This window comes from Gossypium arboreum, chromosome 11 (assembly GCF_025698485.1).
Source record: "Gossypium arboreum isolate Shixiya-1 chromosome 11, ASM2569848v2, whole genome shotgun sequence".
Classification (NCBI taxonomy): Eukaryota; Viridiplantae; Streptophyta; class Magnoliopsida; order Malvales; family Malvaceae; genus Gossypium; species Gossypium arboreum.
Genome location: NC_069080.1, coordinates 60,562,556 through 60,587,093, shown reverse-complemented (window position 1 = coordinate 60,587,093; position 24,538 = coordinate 60,562,556). Strand labels below are relative to the sequence as shown.

At 37.2% G+C, this 24,538-nt stretch overlaps 1 non-coding gene across 1 annotated transcript; it reads right to left on the bottom strand.

Annotated features, from left to right (window-relative positions):
* Nucleotides 1-270: 270 nt before the first annotated feature.
* Nucleotides 271-376, bottom strand: LOC128284802 (small nucleolar RNA R71). The gene has a single exon (XR_008275225.1). It is a non-coding gene; the product is annotated as a small nucleolar RNA R71 (small nucleolar RNA).
* Between the last annotated feature and the right edge of the window lie 24,162 nt (nt 377-24,538).

Here is a 24,538-nt window from a genome sequence, read left to right as displayed (position 1 = left end):
ATACAACAATTTGTTCAATTTGATGGTTTGGAGGATGAGGATCCAAACAATCACTTCAAATGATACAACAATTTGTTCAATTTGATGGTTTGCAGGATGAGGATCCAAACAATCACTTGGCAAATTTTCTGGAGTTTTTCGACACATTCAAAATCAATGGCGTTTCGGACGACGCCATATGCCTTCGGTTATTTCCCTTTTCATTAAGGAATAAGGCTAAAATGACTGAAAAGTTTTTACTTAAATATTTTCCACCGGCTAAAATGGCTTAATTAAGGAATGATATCTCTTCTTTTGTGCAAATGTATTTAGAAACACTATATGATGCATGGGAGAGATACAAGGACCTGTTGAGAAGGTGCCCTCACCATGGGTTACCATTTTGGCTACAGGTTCAAACTTTTCACAATGGGTTGAATCCTTCGACTAGACAGATGGTTGACGCAACCACTGGTGGGATTATCAATAATAAGACACTTGAGGATGCTTATGAATTTATAAAAGAGATGTCACTGAATAATTATCAGTGGCAAGTCATGAGGACAAAGCCAACGAAAGCAGCCTGCGTTTTTAATGTCGATTCGGTCACCATGCTCTCTAATCAAGTAGAAATTTTGAATAGAAAAATTGACGGTTTTCTTGGTTCTTCACAGGCTTACCCAGTAATGCAATGCAATACAAGTGAAGGAGGAACGAGCAATTCAGAATACCCACCTTATGGCTATAACATGGAAAATGAGAAATTAAATTATATGGGTAATAATCCTCGACCTCAAAATAATCCCTATAGTAGCACTTATAATGCAAGGTGGAGGAACCACCCAAATTTCTCATGCGGAGGCCAAGAGAATAAGAGACCACCACGACCTCCAGGCCTCCAACAACCACCTCACCAACAAGAGAAAAAACTGAACCTTGAGGAGATGCTAACAAAATTCATCTCAGTTTCAGAAACACATTTTCAGAATACCGATATAGCACTTAAGAATCAACAAGCGTCGATCTAAAGGCTCGAAACTCAGATAAGCCAGCTCACTAAATTGATATCTGAACGACCACAAGGTAGCCTATTGAGTAACACTGAATCTAACCCAAGAGAGCAGCTCAATGCGATTATCATTTAAGATGAGGAAGGGTTAGTTGCACCTGCTCTTGAACCGAGGTAAGAAACTGTGGTAAGTAAAGGTAAAGGTGAGGTGGACCAAAATAACCAAAAATAGGTAAGTAAACAGTACAAACCACGTGTACCATACCCCAATGCGACAAGGAAAGACCACTCAGACGAACAATTCGATAAATTCCTTAAACTTTTAAAGAAATTACATATTAACTTACCGTTTATTGAGGATCTTTCGTAGATGCCGAACGCAGTCAAATTTTTAAAGAGCTTTTAGGAAATAAGCGGAAGTTAGACGAGGAGTTGCATGTGGAGATGAATGCAGTTTGCTCAGCCATTCTGCAGAATAAGCTGGCCAACAAATTGAAAGATCCAGGGAGTTTTACAATTCCTTGTTTAATTGATAACCTAGATGTTTATAATGCCTTGGCTGATTTAGGGGCTAGTATCAATGTCATGCCTTACAAAATGTTTAAGCAACTAGGTCTTGGGAAACCTAAACAAAATAGGATGAGCATTCAATTAGCAGATAAAACATTCAGATTTCCTAAGGGGATTATTGAAGATGTATTCGTTAAAATTGAAAAATTTATATTCCCAGTTGATTTCATTGTTCTAGACATAGAGGAGGATAGTAACGTGCCTTTAATTTTAAGAAGGCCCTTTTTAGCAACTGCTAGAACTATAATTGATGTTCGTACAAGTGAACTCACACTTCGTGTGGGTGAGGAAACAGTCACCCTTGAAGCTCATAATTCAAGTAACACATCAAATATCAAGGGTGATTGTGTAAATCGTACTACTAATACTAACCATGTGGTGCAACCTTCTTTACAGGAAACACATTCGAATAGCACACATGAGCCTTGTTCAAGTAACAACAAAGAACCCATCTATGAAGAACGAAGGCTACAAATCGAAGAATTAGATGAATAGAGAACACATAAACCAATGACACATAATAAACCAAAACCACGCCATGACGAGCTCAATATTTCACTAAATCAACTTAAGGTTGGAGACAAAGTACTACTATATGCAGCAGACCCTCGTATTGCCACTTCTGAACCTAACAGAGCAACCTCTCCTACAGTACTCAGCATTTTTCCATATGGTACAATCGAGGTAATTCATCCCAAATTCGGCACTTTTAAGGCAAATAGTACTCTTTTAAAACCTTATTTTGATGAAATTGATAGCAAGGATGAAGAGTGTAAACTCCTCGCACCACTACGATTATGTAAAACAGAGATAAGTCGAGCTTAGACTATAAATAAGTGCTTCTCGGGAGGCAGCCCAAGCACTAACGGTGTTAACTTCTTTAAATTTTAGTTTTTAACATTTAATTCACTAATTGAGTCACTGCATAGGATTTCTAGAACCACACAGCCAGGCACACGGGCGTGCCTTAAGCCGTGCCAATACCACGAGAGGCAACACGACCGTGTGATACGACAGTATGAAAACAGAGCAAAAATATTTCCCCAACACGGGATTCGATAAGTTACCACGACCGTGCGACATGGCCGTGGGCAATCCTGCCAAATTAACACAGATGTGCAATACGCCGGTTCCCAACAACCGTGGTCGAGCCTGTCAAAACAACACAGGCATGTGCTTCCATACATGGGCATGGGAGAAGTGAACGAAGAATGACACAACCTTGCAACATGGCCGTGTGCACCAATGCATCCAATTTCAAAAACCACGAAACGCACGGGCTAAAATGAAGGCACACGAGTGTGTCCCACGGCCATGTTCCTTAGTTTCTTTATAAGCACCTATTTATTTTTTATCTTTATTTATATGTTGAAATTACTTTTTATTTCCATTTAATACTATTTTATCTTGAGATTTTATAATTTTTATTTGGCTATTTCTTTATGAGTAATTATGCTTCTTTATATTTCCTAAAGATTTCTTGATGTTATCATAGTTATAAAGAGCTCAAAAGCTCATCATCACTTAGGAACTCGAAACTCCACTGGAAAAGGTTCTCCACGACTGCCATGTCTAGCCCGACCACCATGATAACCTCTTCGTTGGACACTGTGGTTGTGGAACCCAGCCTCTACCACCACCGGAATATCCTCTTCCAAAATTATCATTTCCTTGGCCGATTATTCTCTATACCTCCAATTCAAGGATTCCATTCAATATTCAGGAAGTTTCACTTCTCTCCCTCTCTCTTCTGATATTATCTTTATATCACTATTATATATCTTTGTACATTGAGGACAACGTACATCTTAATGTGGGGGGGATATTTATATCATTATCAAAAAATCCCTAAATTTTGTATTTTTCTCAAATAATCTTCTCATATCATTATTAGAATGCATTTTGATTAATTTATGATTTCTATTGATATATCTTGAATTAAAACTTAGGCATTTATGCATTGATTGTTAGAATTTAAAGGAATTAAGGAATCAAGCATTAAAAATGTTGACTCTTGAAAATTAAAAATTTTTAGGTTGTTTCCCCAAGTTTAGGTATTATCTTGAGTTAAAATTCACAGGTTTAAGCATCAAAAAGCCATAATTTTTGTGAGATCTTAAGCCTTTAAAGCATCTATTATTTCTTTCATGCTCACTTTTATTGTTGCTTTGAGTGCGTCAATATTGAATTGTCATTCTAGAACTTGCTTGGTTATGCATGTCAAGACGACACCATTTGACTTGATATGTCAAGATGATAAAGGCACTTAAGTTTAACCCACTCACTCCATAAAATCTTACCTTCACAATTAATCCTTAGTGAACCCCCTTGAGCCTAACAACCCATTCATTTATTTACCCTCAACATTAAACCTTAACCCATTATTGTTGAAATCCCCTAAATTAATTTGATCCCTTTTTTTGTCGAGATTTGATTTGAATAAATTGCTTAGCTATGTTTTATTCTTGATAGATAGCCTATGTTATATGACTTTTTCTTAAAAAAGATTACAATACATACATATTAGCAGTAATTCGTTGTTTTTGAGCTTAAGTGTTTAATTCCATATTCTGAGAAAAAGCCCACTTGTATTCAATTGTTAATTACTTATTTTTCTAGTTAGGTAAATTTTCAATTCAGTCTCGATTCTAACATTTTCTTTCAGCTTGTGACCACACCCCCTAACCAAAGCCACGTTACAACCCTCTAAAGACCTTTTAATTGACGTATCATCTCAATATATAGTGGTGGAGATTTGATTTTTATGCAAGCCTATGGAAATAACTTTTCATATTGACTAATGAGTGCTTCATTTATTGTCCGTAAACACCTCGAATGATTTGAGTGAATCTTTAGTGAGGATGTTAAACTTTGTGATATTTTCAATCAAAGGTAATCACTTAAAAAAGGGGAGACACCTATGTTTTCGTGCTAAAATGCTCAACTTGGAACGTTTGAAACTTTGATGTTCTTCTAGTTACATTCTCAATGTATGATTACTTATGGTTTATTTTGAGATATTATCAATAGGGATTATAAGTTAAGAAGAATTTATTTTGATTTTGAGTTGAGGATTTTGCTTGAGGACAAGCAAACGCTTAAGTGTGGGGGTATTTGACAAACCGTAATTTATACATATTTTTATCCCATGCTTAGCACATTTATGGATGATTTCTCCTTAGATTTGGTGAATTCGATGCTCATAATCCTTTAGTTTCATGTTTTATACTTAGGTGAGCATAGGAGAGTAAAAAGAGTGAAAAACGGGCCAAAAATAGAGAAAATGGGCCAACATGGGAAATCGACATGGCCTAGACTTCCTCACATGGGTAGACCACACGTCTGTTCCTATTTAACAGCTTTGACTATGGTCTGAAGCAATCACACACGGGCATGTCACACTAGTGTGTCCCTGTCGAGCCCAAGTATAGTCCTATTCGGAAAAGGCCACTTTTGATGGCTCTTAGGCATTCTAAAACCTATTTAAACACCCGAGGAAACACTTAGAATGGGACGCGGAGTAGGAGGCAAGAAATTACTCAAAGAAAGCCGATTGATCCATCTCAAAAGCCGAATTCATCGTCAAGACTGAAGATCTCCCTTCTTTTTGGGTTTTCCTTATGTTTTGTTATCTTTATTCTTTTGAGATGTTTCCTTTCATAATTATGAACTAAACCCCCTAAATACCTAAGGGGAATGAAACCTAAGACGGATTTTGTTATTATTATTTGAATTGTATGATAAATATTTGACTTGTTCTTAATTATGTGTTCTTAATTCTTGTTTTAATATTCCAGGATATTGATTCAAGTTAATGCACTTATTCAGAGGAGCAAAAGTCCCTGTCTAAGAGTAAATTTGTCGTAATTAAGAGGAGTTGATTGCATACCTAGAGATAGGGTGACAAGATTTTGCCGGATTAGGGTGAAACCTAAAAAGGGAGTCCATAGATCAAGTTAATACAACACTAGGGTGTTAATTAGAACGAGATTTCAATTAATCAACCTATGGTTAGACGTTATTAGTCTCGAGAGAGATAATAATATAACTTAGGGATTTTTACGGATCAAGTCAAATGAATAAATCGTCTGATTCAGAGTCAAATAACAAGTGAAGTCTAGGCGGATTTTTCCTTGGGTATTGTCTTAATCAATCGAGTTTTCCCAAAAGCTTTTCCCCAACTTTCTCTCTGTGCACCCTTAGTTTAGTTAATTAGATTAGATAAACAAATCCCTTAATTTTTAGGCTAGATAATAAAAAGAAAGTAATTACTAGTACTCTTGGTTCCTTTGGGCTCGACAATCCAGTCTTGCTAAAGCTATACTACTGTTCGATAGGTACACTTGCCTTCATCATGATAATAGTTAGTTTCAAGAATGATTAATTATAAATTTTTAAAACCTGTCGCGAATATCACGTATCAGTAAGTAAGCATAAATCTTAGTAAGTTTGCATGTAAATAAATAACAACATTCTAAATGAATTAAAAAGATAACCTGAACCTTTCGAACATGGACTTATCTTACCTTCCCTTTGGTACACTCTTTAAATTTTCCGTTGAACCACTTGGAATACTAAGGATACACGGGTACCTTTCCTTTTTAAACTTACCATTGCCATGTCTTGACATGGTCTTGCGTGGTATCTTTGCTTATGAACTCACCATTGCCATGCCTTGACATGGTCTTACATGGGATCTTTGCCTTATCGTAGTTTATCAATGCCATGTCTTGACATGGTCTTACAAGATTTCCTTGCCTTGTAAAACTTACCAATGCCATGCCTTGGCATGGTCTTACTTGGTATCCTTAAACCCTAATGTCATGACATTTGTATCCTACACGTTCGTAAGGTTCAATTGGGACTTTTAAGTAGCATTTCTCCGTCAATTCTTGCTTGAATCATCAAGGAATAAATTTACAAAATAAATATATGGATGCTAAAAAATAACATCATTAATTATAAATAATAAAACATTGCATTTATTTACTACAAACTTACCTTAATACAAAATACGATCAAATATTTTGATTTAGTCCTCAACCCTTTTCTTTCCTCGGTCTAACCCCGAATTTCATTCTTCTTGATCTAGAATAGCAAATTTAACTTATTTAATATTCACATTTATCAAAAGAGTCCTTAACTATAACTTTAGCAAAATTATGATTTTGCCCTTAAATTTTTGCATATTTAAACTTTTGCCCTAAGGCTCGAAAATGAAACTTTATCCCTAATTCTTATGTTTTATGACATGCTGATCATTTATTTACCTACTGCAACATCAAATTCCCACTCTAACATGTACTTATGACTATTAGGTATTTTACCGATTATGTTGTTTTACTCGTTTTTGCTTAAAATCGCTTAGCTCAAGTCATTTAACATAATTTCAAGCTTCATATTATACCATAAAACATCAAAATAAACACATTTCACCTATGGGTATTTTTCAAATATGAACCCTAGGTTAAATTATTGCTAGAATAAGCTAAATCAAGTTACCGGGACTTCAAAAACGTAAAGAACATTAAAAACGAGGCTTGGAATCACTTACTATGAAGCTTGGAAGCTTGACAAAACCCTAGTTATGAAGAACCCTTGAAATTTCATCCTAATGAAGAAGATGGGCACATTTTGCCATCTTTTTCCCTTTTTTAATCTTTTAATTACCAACTAACTAAAATACCCTTCATTAAAACTTCAGTTATTTTTATCTACGTATGTCCATTTTTGTCCATGAAAACCTAATGGTCTAATTACCATTTAAGGACCTATACTTCAATTATACTCCTCAATTTAATCCTTTAGCATCTAAAACTAAAATTTATCAACTTTTGCAATTAAGCCCTAGTAGGTAAATTAAGCATGCTATCTATAAAATTTTCCATCGATACTCTAACACATGCATATAATCACTCGGTAAATTATAAAAATTAATCGAAATAAACTTTTCTATCTCAAATTCATGGTTTCGCAACCACTGTTCCGTTTAGGCCCTATTTTGGGATGTTACATTAACAACAACACCAATAAGTACTTATGAACCCTTACAAAATAATCAAATTCTCCTATTACATGCCATATAAGCCAAGATGTATTCAAAAGCTACCAAATGATCCCCGGATAGTGTGATTATTCGAGTTGATCCGATCTCCCAATCCATAAATCGTATCTAAAAGAAATAAGACAAATAACATGAGTAAGCTTTCGTAAAGCTTAGTAAGTTCGCCGAGTGAATCGTAAAGCTTACCGAATCAAACATAATAATAATTCAAATACAAAATTAATAAACAGAGTTTGTGACAGCCCAAAATTGACCCTAGTCGGGATGTGGTTTCGGGACCACAAAACCGAGGCATAAAAATAATTTAAAATTTATTTTGATGCCTATGATATGTGTTAATTTGTGTGTTATAAATGCGAATTTCACTAGAAAGGACCTAGTAGTGAACTTTGAAAGTATGATGGGGAAATGTGTGATGACTAGTTGCTCATGCATGCAAAAATAAGGGATTTGCATGTCAAATTTCCCCCCCCCCAACATGAAGTGGCCGGCCATGGCAAGAGAGGATGGGCAAAACATGTCATGAAACATGTTTTGTTGGTGCATTAGGGAGAAATAATAAACAAAGGTGTATGGGTAAGAAAAGAATGAAAAAAAATGTGTGTGAGTGTGGTATTCCCCCCATTGCCGTGAGTTGTAGAGAAAGAAAGAAAAATTTTGTTCATCCTTTCTTTGAGCCAAAACTAAGGAAGAAGGAGGATTTTGCTTCATGCTTGGTTTGGAAGAGATCTAGAAGGAGATTTGGCTAAGTTTGCATCAAGATTAAGGTATGTATGAGGTTGTGTTAGGAGTTTCATGCATGTTTTGGTTGCTAACTTGATGTGCATGTTAGCCATGGCTCAAATCTTTGTTATGCCATGGAAATGGTATTTGGCCAAAGTTGTTATGGTGATAAAGCCATTGCATGCTAAGTGTGAAGCTTGATGATGATGCATGCAATGATGGATTGTCTACTCTTGAGTAAGATTTTGAGTTTTCTTTTTGTTTAATCATGATTGAAGTTGAAAAGGGCATGATTGTCATATTCGCCATGATGCATTCATGAGCATGGTTCATGCTTCTTGCATGTTAGTTAAAATTTGTGTTTTGGATGGCTATGGACACCTTGAAATTCGCCATGCTCATATATGTATATATATGTTTGCACATGATGTTTTGGTTATGAAGGAAGTGATGAATATGTTTGTTTAAAGAAGAAGATGTTGAAGAATGATTGTGAAATTGCAAGCACATTCGCCTAGCACACATATGAGTGCTTGATGCTATATTATAAGTTTTGAGCTACAATATGCAAAGCATTAACTAGTAAAATGCATGTTGTTTTGTGAGGTATTAAGTGCATAATTGGCCTCAACATGTACATGAATATTCGGCCTTGGGTAGCCTATTGAAGGCCTTAGCTTTTCCTTGATGCTCGAATAAATTGTATTGAATTGCTTGATGTAGTATAAAATGTGCATGACCATTGTGTATTCAAGCTAAAGAGTGGCCATATGACCATTTAAACTCCTTGTCATATTCGCCATAAGCTAGCACAATGAGGTTTTAATAAATTGAATTTGTTTGAATTAGCTCAAGAGCTAAGAGGGCGAATTGGACTAGGGAAGGAAAAAGTGATCGAATAGCCGTAAAAGCCGCTCGACAACATCCGAGGTAAGTCCTCAAGAAGTGACCTTACTTGAATTATGTGGAATGAAATATGGATGTATTGATTATTGATTTATGTGTGTATGAGTATTCAATAATACCCGGCTAAGTCCTCAAGGCGATTATGCTAGTGATTATAATTGTGTTTGAGCCTTAGTAACGAGAATGAAATATGTATGTCCAATGATTATTGATGTATGTGTGCATGAGAAATTGAATGATATCCGGCTAAGCCTCAAGACAATTATGCTGGAAATTATATCCGGTTAAGACCAAGGCAATTGTGCTAGTGGCTACATCCGGCTAAGACCAAGGCATTCGTGCGAGACATTCTATCCGGCTAAGACCGGAAGGCATTTGTGCACGTGGTTATATCCGGTTATATTCAAGAATCTTGGGCTGGAGGTGAGTGTTGGCTGCTGTAATAAATTCAATTAGTACGCTCAAAAAGCCCAAAAAATAAGGTACGTTTATATGTGCATTGAAAGTCGACATGTTTGAGCAACATTCGCTCAATCGATCGATGAATTTCAGCTATTGAATTGATCGATACTTTGTGAAAGTATATAATGATGAAGTGTGAAGTAAGAATGACTATGTGAATGAGTATTAATGGAATGATGTATTTGGTTATGTGAATGTATTGCTTTAATTAAAGCTGATTATATTCCTTGAGACTTACTAAGCATAAAAATGCTTACCCGTTGCTTTGGCTCTCTGTTTTATAGATTTCGCCGATAGCAATCGGATTCGGGATCAATAAAGTCGAAGTCATCCACACTATCAACGCCTCTATTCTGGTATAAATTTTGTTTGAACTTTGAAATGGCATGTATAGGACTACCCTTGTTGGTTTAAAATGTGGTGATGTATATGTATACGCCATGCGAAAATGGCTCGTAAAAGGAAGCATGAACTTAGACTATTTTTGGTTTGTATGTATATATATGGTGTCATGATGTGATTATGGATTGAAATGGGAATGTTGGTCACATGATCAGCCATTGGTATGGTTAAAATGATCATATATGAACCTATGTATGGCAAGACTAGTTGGTTCATGGAGACTACAAAATAGGTAAGACCTACCTTAAAAACAGAAGCTGCCAGCTGCAGTGACGTGAATGTGAAAAATCACCAAAATTTTTAGGAATGGTATTAAATAGTGAATAAGCTATGTAAATGAACCTTGATGAGTCTATTTTCATATGGAAGAAACGAAATGGTCATAGGAGTTACAGGTTAAGAGATATGAAAGCTATTGTGAGACAGGGCCAGAACGGTTTCTGGGTCCCCTGTTGTAACTTTAAAAATTTACTATAAATTATCCAGAAAGAATTAGGAGTCATTCCTTATATTTACAGATTCCATTTTGAGTCTAGTTTCATTAGAAACAAACGAAACCAGTATTAAAGCCCTGTACAGAGAGATATTCAAGTTATAGTGCGCAAAGGTCAGAGCAGTCGATCCCTGTAACATGGGCTACTTTAACTAATAAACTGTACCAATTGGCCCGACCAAAAATTCTAGAAATAAATCCATGGATGGATATATGAGTCTAAATTCAGGGAAAATTTACGAAACCAGTTTCTGAGTTTTGAAACTCGAGATATGATTTTTAAGGCGACGGTGACGCAGTTTTCCAGCCTGACTAGAAATGTCAAATTGGTGGGCAAAACATGTGAACTTGGCTTGTTAACCCCTCGTGTCCGACACCGGCGATGGTCTCGGGTTCGGGGTGTTACAGAGTTCTTATCAACAAGGTTATTATTAGAATTCCTATCAATCACAACTCACAACAGGTGAGAAATGCTTAGTACAATAATAGAAATCAGTTTCCACTTTTCAATAAGTTTTCAAAGATTAATAAAACATAGCCCGATGAATCAAATAGAATAACATTGACTACTCGACAAATACTCGTATATCCATTTAATTCCTTAAATATCACAAACAACATTTTTTAACATATTTATATACATATATAGCATATAATCACACCAAGGCATATATATTCATTACAAATTATACTAGTCAACACAATCATCTCACATTGAATCTTATGATACATATCTTACCCAAAACATATTACCTAAATAGCAAATGGTTGAAGGATGCCATAGTGTCTTTTAGTCATGATCTTATTCGTCTAATTCATGATGCCATAGCGTCTTTCAGCTATGGTCTTACTCATTAGAATCGTGATGCCATAACGTCTTTTAGCTATGGTCTTACTCGTTAAAATCGTGATGACATAACGTCTTTCAGCTATAGTCTTATTCAGTCCCGGTATAATATCACAGTATCTTTCAACTATGGTCTTATTGTTTCATTCAAGTTAGAAAATTTGATTCACATATATATAGAAATAGATAATAATTCATTAAAACAATAATTAATTGAATTACCAAGTTACGAACTTACAGGACTAATTTGTAGTATCGGTTCAAAGGATCTCAATTAGTGATTGATGTCGTATCAATTCATTATTTCCTTTTTCAATTACACATATACACACATAAATATAATCTAACATTATGCAATTTGGTTCATATAATACATTTAAAAATGTACTAAAATTAAACTAAACAAACATACTAGACTAAACTGCATCAATGGCAGAATACAGGGACTATTTTGTAATTTTCTCTTCCTCAATTTTTCCATTCGTTCTTAATCTAAAATAATAATTTCATTCAATTCACTAATTCCACAACACAATTGACTCATTTTATGCAATTTTCTCCTTTAAAAATTTTTACAAAATTTCCCCCTAACATTTTACTTTTATTCAATTTAGTCCTTAAGCTCAAAACTTGCAATTTAACCAATTTACATTAAAACCAAATTCAGCAAAATGATATTAGGTCTCATTACAACCCATAATTTCATTTATTTCACCATAAGTCTGTACATTTTTATCACTTTAACATTTTAGTCCTTTAACATTAAAATTAACAAAAATTACTTTATAAAATAGTCTTACTTAACAATCAAACTTAACAATCCATCATAAAACTTCAAGAATATACACAACACATCAAGGAAATAATCCATAAAGTTTAACAATTTTACAAATTAGTCACCGGATTAGCTAGATCGAGCTAATATGAGCTTAAAAACGTAAAAATAATTAAAAATGGGCAAGATTTACTTACCCAAATGAAGAACTCAACTTGGTTGAGGTTCATTCTATGGTTTTCTAAAGGTCTCGGTCTTTGAAAGAAAGAAATTGAAGAAGATGAAGTTATTTTACCTTTTAATTTATTATAAATTTTTACTTTTTGTTAATTTACTAATATACCCTTCATAATAACATTTAAATTTCATCTTTTCTTAGCCATTACCGTCCACTAGAAGCACAAAGGTATAATTTCCCTTTAGAATGCCCTTATTAAACCTTTTAAACTAATAGCGATTGACTTTTACAATTTTTATGATTTAGTCCATTTTCTTTAATTTTTAATTAATTAGGATCTAAATGTAATTTATCAAAACCTAGATATGTGACAGCCCAAAATTGACCCTAGTCGGAATGTGGTTTCGGGACCACAAAACCGAGGCATAAAAATAATTAAAAATTTATTTTGATACCTATAATATGTGTGTGCTCATGTATGACATTTTATGATGATTGATTTAGTGTTATAAAGGTGAATTTCACTAGAAAGGACTTGTGTGAGAAAACTTAGAAATGAGATAGGCAAATGTTGAAGTGGCCTATTGATGCACACTAGGAAATGTTGTCCTTGCATGTCAAATTCCCAAATTTCACTATAATGGCCGGCCAAGGTGGGTATGATGGGTAAGGGAAAACATGTTTCCAACATGTTTGGCTAGTGAGTTATGTAAGAAGTATTATAATAAAATAAGCATAAAAAATGAAAAAAAAGAGAAAGATGAGCTTGGATGCCCTTGTTGCCGTGAGTAGAGGAAAAGAGAGGAAAATTTTTGTTCATCCATTTTCACTTCTGGCCGAAAATACTAAGGAAAAAGGGGGAGGATTTTTGCTTCATGCTTGGTTTAGAAGAGATCTAGAAGGAGATTTGGCTAAATTTTGCATCAAGATTAAGGTATGTATGAGGTTGTGTTGGGAGTTTCATGCATGTTTTGGTTGCTAACTTGATGTGCATGTTAGCCATGGCTCAAATCTTTGTTATGCCATGGAAATGGTATTTGGCCAAAGTTGTTATGGTGATAAAGCCATTGCATGCTAAGTGTGAAGCTTGATGATGATGCATGCAATGATGGATTGTCTACTCTTGAGTAAGATTTTGAGTTTTCTTTTGTTTAACCATGATTGAAGTTGAAAAGGGCATGATTGTCATATTCGCCATGATGCATTCATGAGCATGGTTCATGCTTCTTGCATGTTAGTTAAAATTTGTGTTTTGGATGGCTATGGACACCTTGAAATTCGGCCATGCTCATATATGTATATATATGTTTGCACATGATGTTTTGGTTATGAAGTAGGTGATGAATATGTTTGTTTAAAGAAGAAGATGTTGAAGAATAATTGTGAAATTGCAAGCACATTTGGCCTAGCACACATATGAGTGCTTGATGCTATATTATAAGTTTTGAGCTACAATATGCAAAGCATTAACTAGTAAAATGCATGCTGTTTTTGTGTGGTATTAAGTGCATAATTGGCCTCAACATGGGCATGTATATTCGGCCTTAGGTAGCCTATTGATGGCCTTAGCTTTTCCTTGATGCTCGAATGAATTGTATTGAATTGCTTGATGTAGTATAAAATGTGCATGACCATTGTGTATTCAAGCTAAAGAGTGGCCATATGACCATTTAAACTCCTTGTCATATTCGGCCATAAGCTTTAATAAATTGAATTTGTTTGAATTAGCTCAAGAGCTAAGAGGGCCACAATTGGACAAGGGGAAGGAAAAAGTGATCGAATAGCCGTAAAAGCCGTTCGACAACATCCGAGGTAAGTCCTCAAGAAGTGACCTTACTTGAATTATGTGGAATGAAATATGGATGTATTGATTATTGATTTATGTGTGTATGAGTATTGAATGATACCGGGCTAAGTCCCAAGGCGATTATGCTAGTGGTTATAATTGTGTTTGAGCCGTAGTAACGAAAATGAAATATGTATGTCCAATGATTATTGATGTATGTGTGCATGAGAAATTGAATGATATCCGGCTAAGCCTCAAGACAATTATGTTGAAATTGTATCCGGTTAAGACCAAGGCAATTGTGCTAGTGGCTACATCCGGCTAAGACCAAGGCATTCGTATGAAGTCATTCCATCCGGCTAAGACCAAGGCATTTGTGCACGTGGTTATATCCGATTATATTCAAGAATCTTGGGCTGGAGGTGAGTGTTGGTTGCTGTAATGAGTTCAATTAGTACGCTCGAAAAGCCCAAAGAATAAGGTACGTTTATATGTGCATTGGAAAGTCGACATGTTTGAGCAACATTCGCTCAATCGACTAACAATTTCAGCTATTGAATTGATCGATACTTTGTGAAAGTATATAATGATGAAGTGTGAAGTAAGAATGACTATGTGAATGTGTATTAATGGAATGATGCATTTGGTTATGTGAGTGTATTGCTTTAATTAAAGCTGATTATATTCCTTGAGACTTACTAAGCATAAAAATGCTTACCCGCTGCTTTGGCTCTCTGTTTTATAGATTTCGCCGATAGCAATCGGATTCAGGATCAATAAAGTCGAAGTCATCCACACTATCAACGCCTCTATTTTGGTATAAATTTTGGTTGAACTTTGAAATGGCATGTATAGGACTACCCCTTGTTGGTTTAAAATGTGGTGATGTATATGTATACTGCCATGCGAAAATGGCTCGTAAAAGGAAGCATGAACTTAGACTATTTGTGGTTTGTATGTATATATATGGTGTCATGATGTGATTATGGTTTGGAAATGGGAGTGTTGGTCACATGATCAGCCATTGGTATGGTTAAAATGATCATATATGAACCTATGTATGGCAAGACTAGTTGGTTCATGGAGACTACAAAATAGGTAAGACCTACCTTAAAACAGATGCTGCCAGCTGCAGTGACGTGAATGTGAAAAATCACCAAAATTTGTAGGAATGGTATTAATTAGTGAATAAGCTATGTAAATGAACCTTGATGAGTCTATTTTCATATGGAAGAAACGAAATGGTCATAGGAGTTACATGTTAAGAGATATTAAAGCTATTGTGAGACAGGGCCAGAACGGTTTCTGGGTCCCCTGTCGCAACTTTAAAAATTTACTATAAATTATCCAGAAATAATTAGGAGCCATTCCTTATATGTACAGCTTCCATTTTGAGTCTAGTTTCATTAGAAACAAACGGCACCAGTATTAAAGCCCTGTACAGAGAAATATTCAAGTTATAACGCGTGAAGGTCAGAGCAGTCGATCCCTGTAACATGGGTGACTTTAACTAATAAACTGTACCAATTGGCCCGACCAAAAATTCTAGAAATAAATCCATGGACGGATATATGAGTCTAAATTCATGGAAAATTTATAAAACCAGTTTCCGAGTTTTGAAACTCGAGATATAATTTTTAAGGCGACGGTGACGCACTCTTCCAGCCTGACTGGAAAAGTGGAAATTGGTGGGCAAAATATGTGAACTTGGCTTGTTAACCCCTCGTGTCCGACACCGGCGATGGTCTCGGGTTCGGGTGTTACAATTTATTGGTATCGAGCCACGGTTTAGTCGATTCTAGGACTACCGTGATGTGTTTGGGGTCTAGCTATACATGCCATTAAATGATGAATCGATAGTGTGGTGATTTCGACAATTTGACTTTGTGTTTGTTTATAGCAATGGATCCCGATCCCAACCGAGCGATAGCTGATGATGTGGAGAGTGTGGCGCTTGCTCCGCGCAAAGGGACAGCGCCGGCGGACTCTCAACCTATGGCCAGCAATCCGAATGATGAGGCTAGGCAAGCCTTTTATAGTGTGATGAACGAATGGTTTAATCAATACATTCAACTAACACTACTGTTCCACAACCTCCATTCCCGACAAATACAACCCCGCACCTACAATACCTCCGGTGACCGACCAAATAAGGTCAAGTAAGCCCCAGTCGATAGGATTCGAAAACATGGGGCCACTTGAATTTAAGGCTACGGATGATGATGATGCCGAAGCGAGCTGAATTTTGGTTGGATAACACTATCCGGTGCTCGATGAGCTATCCTGTACACCCGATGAGTGCTTAAAGTGTACCATCTCCTTGCTACGTGAGTCCGCCTACTATTGGTGGAGTACTCTGACTTCTGTGGTACCTAGAGAGCAAGTGACTTGGGAATTCTTTCAAACCGAGTTCCGAAAAAAGTATATCAGTCAGAGATTCATCGACCAAAAGCGAAGGGAATTCCTTGACCTTAAGCAAGGTTCTATGTCAGTTACCGACTACGAACGAAAATTTGTGAGGCTTAGCCGGTATGCGCGAGAATGCATTTCGTCCGAAGCCATTATGTGTAAACGCTTCGAGGATGGGCTGAATGATGATATAAGGATGTTCGTTGGCATTCTCGAGATACGAGAGTTCGTAGTACTTGTTGAGCGAGCTTGTAAAGCCGAAGAGCTTAGAAAGGAGAAACAAAAGCTGATGTGGGAACCGGAGAATTCGAAGAGGTCCTCGGAAAGTCTCTTCAACAAGCATCAAGAGATTTCGAGATGATGTGAGCCGGTCTAGAGGCGTTTGGGCTTTTCTAGACGAGGACGTGATCGACCCCCTGTGACCACACGAGTCACTTCGATCGCCAGTGGTGGAAATGATCACCGAGAGAGGGAGGAGTGTCTAAATTGTGGCAAATGGCATTCGGGGAGCTGTTGGTTTCGTGATCGCCTCGCTATAAGTGTGGATCGGCCGACCACTTTATGAAGGATTGCCCGAGGATGCATGAACAGAATGTAAGTCGAGTGGAAACCCGGTGCTACCATCGCCGAGGTAGGCCACCTAGAAATATGGGCAATGTCGTTGGCGGTCGAGAGGATCTAGAGATGCTACCATCAAATCGAGGCTCGTGCTCTGCTAGGACTTATGCCATACGCCAAGACGCGAGGATGCTGCCTCCGGATGTCATTACGGTACTTTCACTCTTTTCAATACAAATGTGATTGCTTTGATTGACCCCGGTTCTACTCATTCATATATATGTGAAACCTTAGCATCCAAAGAAGACTTTGCCTATTGAGTCTATTGAGTTTGTAATTCGGGTGTCAAACCCCTCGGGTCATTACGTGCTTGTCAACAAAGTGTGCAAGAAAAGTCCCCTAGTGTTCGAGGTTCTTGTTTTCCGCGGACTTGATGCTTTTGCCATTCGATGAGTTCGACGTTATTCTTGGTTTGGATTGGTTGACCATGCATGATGCGGTTGTAAATTGCAAGAGCAAGACTATCGATTTGAGGAGCGCGAATAACAAGATAATTCGGGTTGAGTCTACGGACTTAAAGGGTTGCCACCGTAATATCGGCGATGTTGGCCCGTAAATATGTAAGAAAAGGGTGCGGCGTACCTTGCGACGTTCTCGATGATAAGGAATCGAAAAGAAACCCGAATCTGCGCCCGTGGTTTGTGAATACCGGATGTTTTCCCAAGAATTGCCGGTTTACCACTGCTCGAGAAATAGAATTTGACATCGAATTGGTACCGTACCACTCAATTTCGATAGCTCCGTGATCGTATGGCACCAACGGAATTAAAGGAGTTGAAAGCTCGGTTGCAAGAATTGGTGGATAGAGGTTTTGCTCGCTTGAGTTTTTCGCCTTGGGTGCGCCGGTGTTGTTCGTGAAAAGAAGGATGGAACCATGCGGTCAGTGTGCATCGACTATCGTCGACTTAATAAAGCGACGATAAAGAACAAATATCCATTATCACGATCGATGACTTGTTCGATCAACTGAAGGGAGCCTCAGTGTTCTCAAAAATAGATTTGAGATCGGGCTATTATCAATTGCGAATCCGAGATTCGGACGTACCCAAGACTGCCTTCAGAACGAGATATGGTCACTATGAGTTCCTAGTGATGCCGTTTGGGCTCACTAATGCCCATGATATTTATGGATTTAATGAATCGGATCTTCGACCATATTTGGATCGATTCGTAGTCGTGTTCATTGATGACATCTTGGTCTATTCAAGAAATGAGACCGAACATGCTGAACACCTGCGGTTAGTGCTGCAAATCTTACGGGATAAGCAATTATATGCTAAGTTCAGCAAGTGTGAGTTCTGGTTAAGAGAGGTTAGCTTCTTGGGTCATGTGGTATCTCAGACGGGTATTCGAGTCAACCGAATAAAATTTCAGCCATACTTAATTGGAAGCCTCCAGAAATATTATCGAGGTTCTGAGCTTTTTGGGGCTTGCCGGTTATTACCGACGATTTGTAAAAGGCTTCTCAACGATAGCCACGCCGATGACAAAGCTACTCCAAAAGGATGTTAAGTTTGAATGGACGGAGAAATGCCAAAAAAAGTTTCGATCAACTGAAAACTTATTTGACTGAAGCCCCAATTCTAGTGCAACCCGAGTCCGGCAAAGAGTTTGTCATCTATAGCGACACCTCCCTACTTGGGTTAGGTTGTGTATTGATGCAAGAAGGTCGAGTTGTGGCCTATGCGTCGAGGCAATTAAAGCCACATGAGAAAAATTATCCGACTCATGATCTCGAATTGGCCGCCATCGTGTTCGCCTTAAAGATTTGGCGACATTACTTATTTGGTGAAAGGTGCCATGTGTACTCGGATCACAAAAGTCTCAAATATTTGATGACCCAAAGAGACTTAAATCTGCGACAAAGACGTTGGCTCGAGCTGTTAAAGGATTACGAGCTGGTCGATGACTATCACCCGAAAGGCGAATGTGGTTGCGGATGCCTTGAGTCGTAAATCATTATTCGCTTTACGAGCGATGAACGTGCACTTGTCTGTCCGATCCGATAGTGTGTTAGTAGCTGAATTAAAAGCCAAACCACTGTTGATACATCAAATTCGAGAAGCTCAGAAAGTCGACAACGAGTTGGTTGCAAAACGGGCTGAGTGTGTGCCGAACAAGGACTCGGAATTTCAAATTGATGATGACGATTGTTTGAGGTTCAAAAGTCGTCTGTGTGTTCCAAAGAATTCGGAACTCATTTCGATAATTCTGAATGAAGCCCATTGTAGCCGAATGGCAATCCACCCGGGGAGTACGAAGATGTACAATGATTTGAAACGTCGGTTTTGGTGGCATGGTATGAAACGAGACAACTCTGACTTTGTTTCGAGATGTTTAATATGTCAACAAGTGAAAGCGGAACATCAAGTGCCTTCAGGATTAATTCAGCCAATCAAGATACCCGAGTGGAAATGGGATCGAGTCACAATGGACTTTGTATCCGGACTGCCATTGTCAGCAAGTAAGAAGGATGCGGTTTGGGTCGTGGTAGATCGATTGACTAAGTCTGCTCACTTTGTCCCCGTACGTACGGATTTTTCAATGGACAAATTAGCCGAATTGTACGTTTCTCAGATTGTGAGATTACACGGGGTGCCTATTTCCATCGTGTCGGATAGAGATCCGAGATTTACCTCGCGATTTTGGAAAAAGTTGCAAGAAGCTTTGGGTACCAAGTTGCATTTCAGACCGCTTTCACCCCAAACCGATGGTCAATCCGGCGGATAATTCAGATACTTGAGGATATGTTAAGATGTTGCGTCCTCGAGTTTAGTGGTTCATGGGAACGGTATTTGCCGTTGATTGAATTCGCTTACAACAACGACTTTCAATCAAGTATTAAGATGGCACCTACGAGGCTTTGTACGGTCGTAAATGCCGTACACCATTGTTTTGGACCGAGCTTGGTGAAAGCAAGATTTTCGGTGGATTTGATTAGAGATGCTGAACAAAAGTGAAAGTAATCCGTGAAAGTCGAAGATAGCCTCCGATCGTCGTAAGTCGACGCGGATCTCAAGCGTAAGGATATCGAGTATCGTGGGTGATAAAGTGTTTCTCAAGGTATCGCTTGGAAAAGATACTCGATTCGCCGTAAGGGCAAGTGAGCCCGAGGTTCATTGGGCCATATGAGATATCCGAGCGAGTCGGTCCAGTGGCATATCGTTTGATTTTGCCCCCTGAACTCAAAAAGGTTCACGATGTCTTTCATGTTTCGATGCTTCGACGCTATAGATCCGATCCATCGCACGTGATTAGTCCATCAGAAATTGAAATTCAAGATAATATGAGTTATGAGGAAGAACCGATTCGTATCCTATCACAAGAAGTGAAAGAGTTGCGAAACAAGCGGGTTCTGCTAGTGAATGTGTTATGGCTCAAGCACGGGATAGAAGAAGCTACTTGGGAGACCGAGAACTCTATGAAAGAGCGATATCCAAACCTATTTACCGGTAAGATTTTCGGGGACGAAAATTTCTTAAGTGGGGGAGAGTTGTGACAGCCCAAAATTGACCCTAGTCGGAATGTGGTTTCGGGACCACAAAACCGAGGCATAAAAATAATTAAAAATTTATTTTGATACCTATAATATGTGTGTGCTCATGTATGACATTTTATGATGATTGATTTAGTGTTATAAAGGTGAATTTCACTAGAAAGGACTTGTGAGAAAACTTAGAAATGAGATAGGCAAATGTTGAAGTGGCCTATTGATGCACACTAGGAAATGTTGTCCTTGCATGTCAAATTCCCAAATTTGACTATAATGGCCGGCCAAGGTGGGTATGATGGGCAAGGAAAACATGTTTCCAACATGTTTGGCTAGTGAGTTATGTAGGAAGTATTATAATAAAATAAGCATAAAAAATGAAAAAAAAAAAGAGAAAGATGAGCTTGGATGCCCCTTGTTGCCGTGAGTAGAGGAAAAGAGAGGAAAAATTTTTGTTCATCCATTTTCACTTCTTGGCTGAAAATACTAAGGAAAAAGGGGGAGGATTTTTGCTTCATGCTTGGTTTAGAAGAGATCTAGAAGGAGATTTGGCTAAATTTGCATCAAGATTAAGGTATGTATGAGGTTGTGTTGGGAGTCTCATGCATGTTTTGGTTGCTAACTTGATGTGCATGTTAGCCATGGCTCAAATCTTTGTTATGCCATGGAAATGGTATTTGGCCAAAGTTGTTATGGTGATAAAGCCATTGCATGCTAAGTGTGAAGCTTGATGATGATGCATGCAATGATGGATTGTCTACTCTTGAGTAAGATTTTGAGTTTTCTTTTGTTTAACCATGATTGAAGTTGAAAAGGGCATGATTGTCATATTCGCCATGATGCATTCATGAGCATGGTTCATGCTTCTTGCATGTTAGTTAAAATTTGTGTTTTGGATGGCTATGGACACCTTGAAATTCGGCCATGCTCATATATGTATATATATGTTTGCACATGATGTTTTGGTTATGAAGTAGGTGATGAATATGTTTGTTTAAAGAAGAAGATGTTGAAGAATAATTGTGAAATTGCAAGCACATTCGGCCTAGCACACATATGAGTGCTTGATGCTATATTATAAGTTTTGAGCTACAATATGCAAAGCATTAACTAGTAAAATGCATGCTGTTTTTGTGTGGTATTAAGTGCATAATTGGCCTCAACATGGTCATGTATATTCGGCCTTAGGTAGCCTATTGATGGCCTTAGCTTTTCCTTGATGCTCGAATGAATTGTATTGAATTGCTTGATGTAGTATAAAATGTGCATGACCATTGTGTATTCAAGCTAAAGAGTGGCCATATGACCATTTAAACTCCTTGTCATATTCGCCATAAGCTAGCACAATGAGGTTTTAATAAATTGAATTTGTTTGAATTAGCTCAAGAGCTAAGAGGGCCACAATTGGACAAGGGAAGGAAAAAGTGATCGAATAGCCAGATAAGCCGCTCGACAACATCCGAGGTAAGTCCTCAAGAAATGACCTTACTTGAATTATGTGGAATGAAATATGGATGTATTGATTATTGATTTATGTGTGTATGAGTATTCGAATGATACCCGGGCTAAGTCCCAAGGCGATTATGCTAGTGGTTATAATTGTGTTTGAGAGTAGTAACGAAAATGAAATATGTATGTCCAATGATTATTGATGTATGTGTGCATGAGAAATTGAATGATATCCGGCTAAGCCTCAAGACAATTATGCTGGAAATTGTATCCGGTTAAGACCAAGGCAATTGTGCTAGTGGCTACATCCGGCTAAGACCAAGGCATTCGTATGAGTCATTCCATCCGGCTAAGACCAAGGCATTTGTGCATGTGGTTATATCCGATTATATTCCGAAGAATCTTGGGCTGGAGGTGAGTGTTGGTTGCTGTAATGAATTCAATTAGTACGCTCGAAAAGCCCAAAGAATAAGGTACGTTTATATGTGCATTGGAAAGTCGACATGTTTGAGCAACATTCGCTCAATCGACTAACGAATTTCAGCTATTGAATTGATCGATACTTTGTGAAAGTATATAATGATGAAGTGTGAAGTAAGAATGACTATGTGAATGTGTATTAATGGAATGATGCATTTGGTTATGTGAGTGTATTGCTTTAATTAAAGCTGATTATATTCCTTGAGACTTACTAAGCATAAAAATGCTTACCCCGTTGCTTTGGCTCTCTGTTTTATAGATTTCGCTCGATAGCAATCAGATTCGGGATCAATAAAGTCGAAGTCATCCACACTATCAACGCCTCTATTTTGGTATAAATTTTGGTTGAACTTTGAAATGGCATGTATAGGACTACCCCTTGTTGGTTTAAAAATGTGGTGATGTATATGTATACGGCCATGCGAAAATGGCTCGTAAAAGGAAGCATGAACTTAGACTATTTGTGGTTTGTATGTATATATATGGTGTCATGATGTGATTATGGTTTGGAAATGGGAGTGTTGGTCACATGATCAGCCATTGGTATGGTTAAAATGATCATATATGAACCTATGTATGGCAAGACTAGTTGGTTCATGGAGACTACAAAATAGGTAAGACCTACCTTAAAAACAGATGCTGCCAGCTGCAGTGACGTGAATGTGAAAAATCACCAAAATTTGTAGGAATGGTATTAATTAGTGAATAAGCTATGTAAATGAACCTTGATGAGTCTATTTTCATATGGAAGAAACGAAATGGTCATAGGAGTTACATGTTAAGAGATATTAAAGCTATTGTGAGACAGGGCCAGAACAGTTTCTGGGTCCCCTGTCGCAACTTTAGAAATTTACTATAAATTATCCATAAAGAATTAGGAGTCATGCATTATATGTACAAATTCCATTTTGAGTCTAGTTTCATTAGAAACAAACTGCACCAGTATTAAAGCCCTGTACAGAGAGATATTCAAGTTATAACGCGCGAAGGTCAGAGCAGTCGATCCCTGTAACATGGGTGACTTTAACTAATAATTTGTACCAATTGGCCCGACCAAAAATTCTAGAAATAAATCCATGGATGTATATATGAGTCTAAATTCAGGGAAAATTTACAAAACCAGTTTTCGAGTTTTGAAACTCGAGATATGATTTTTAAGGCGACGGTGACGCACTCTTCCAGCCTGACTGGAAAAGTGGAAATTGGTGGGCAAAATATGTGAACTTGGCTTGTTAACCCCTCGTGTCCGACACCGGCGATGGTCTCGGGTTCGGGGTGTTACAAGATAATTCCATATCAATCCTATCATTATGCCATTTAAGGATGGTCCAATTACACCATTGGTCCTTCAATTATAAGAAATTCCAATTAAACAAAAAAATTCAATTTAATCTTAAACTAATTAGGACTTAATGAATAAATAACCCAAAAGTTAGTGGGATGATAGACATCCACCACTGCTTGGACTTTTTGATCATGGTTTAATAGTTATTTTGGTCCCTTTAGAAATTAAATCTATAACAATTCACTTTTGTCTCATTTAAAATTTAGTCCTTTTACAAAAATTAAGCAATAAATCATCAGAATTACTAGACCAAACTTCAATTCACATATATTATGACTCTATAAATATTCAATAAAAATATTTAATATCAAATATTTATGACCTTAAATAATGGAAACAAGGTCCTAATACCTCATTTTCATAACCCACTCGGCTTTTGAGCTGAACTACTTATACTAACTTTTAATTCAATAATTAAAATTCATCAGATCAAAATTCAATATAAAAATTATTATATACTCACATAATTTAAATACTAGTTATGTAACACCCCAAACCCGGCCTAGACGTTATGGCCAAATCTGGCGGTGTCACATTGGAGTGCTTTTCGAAA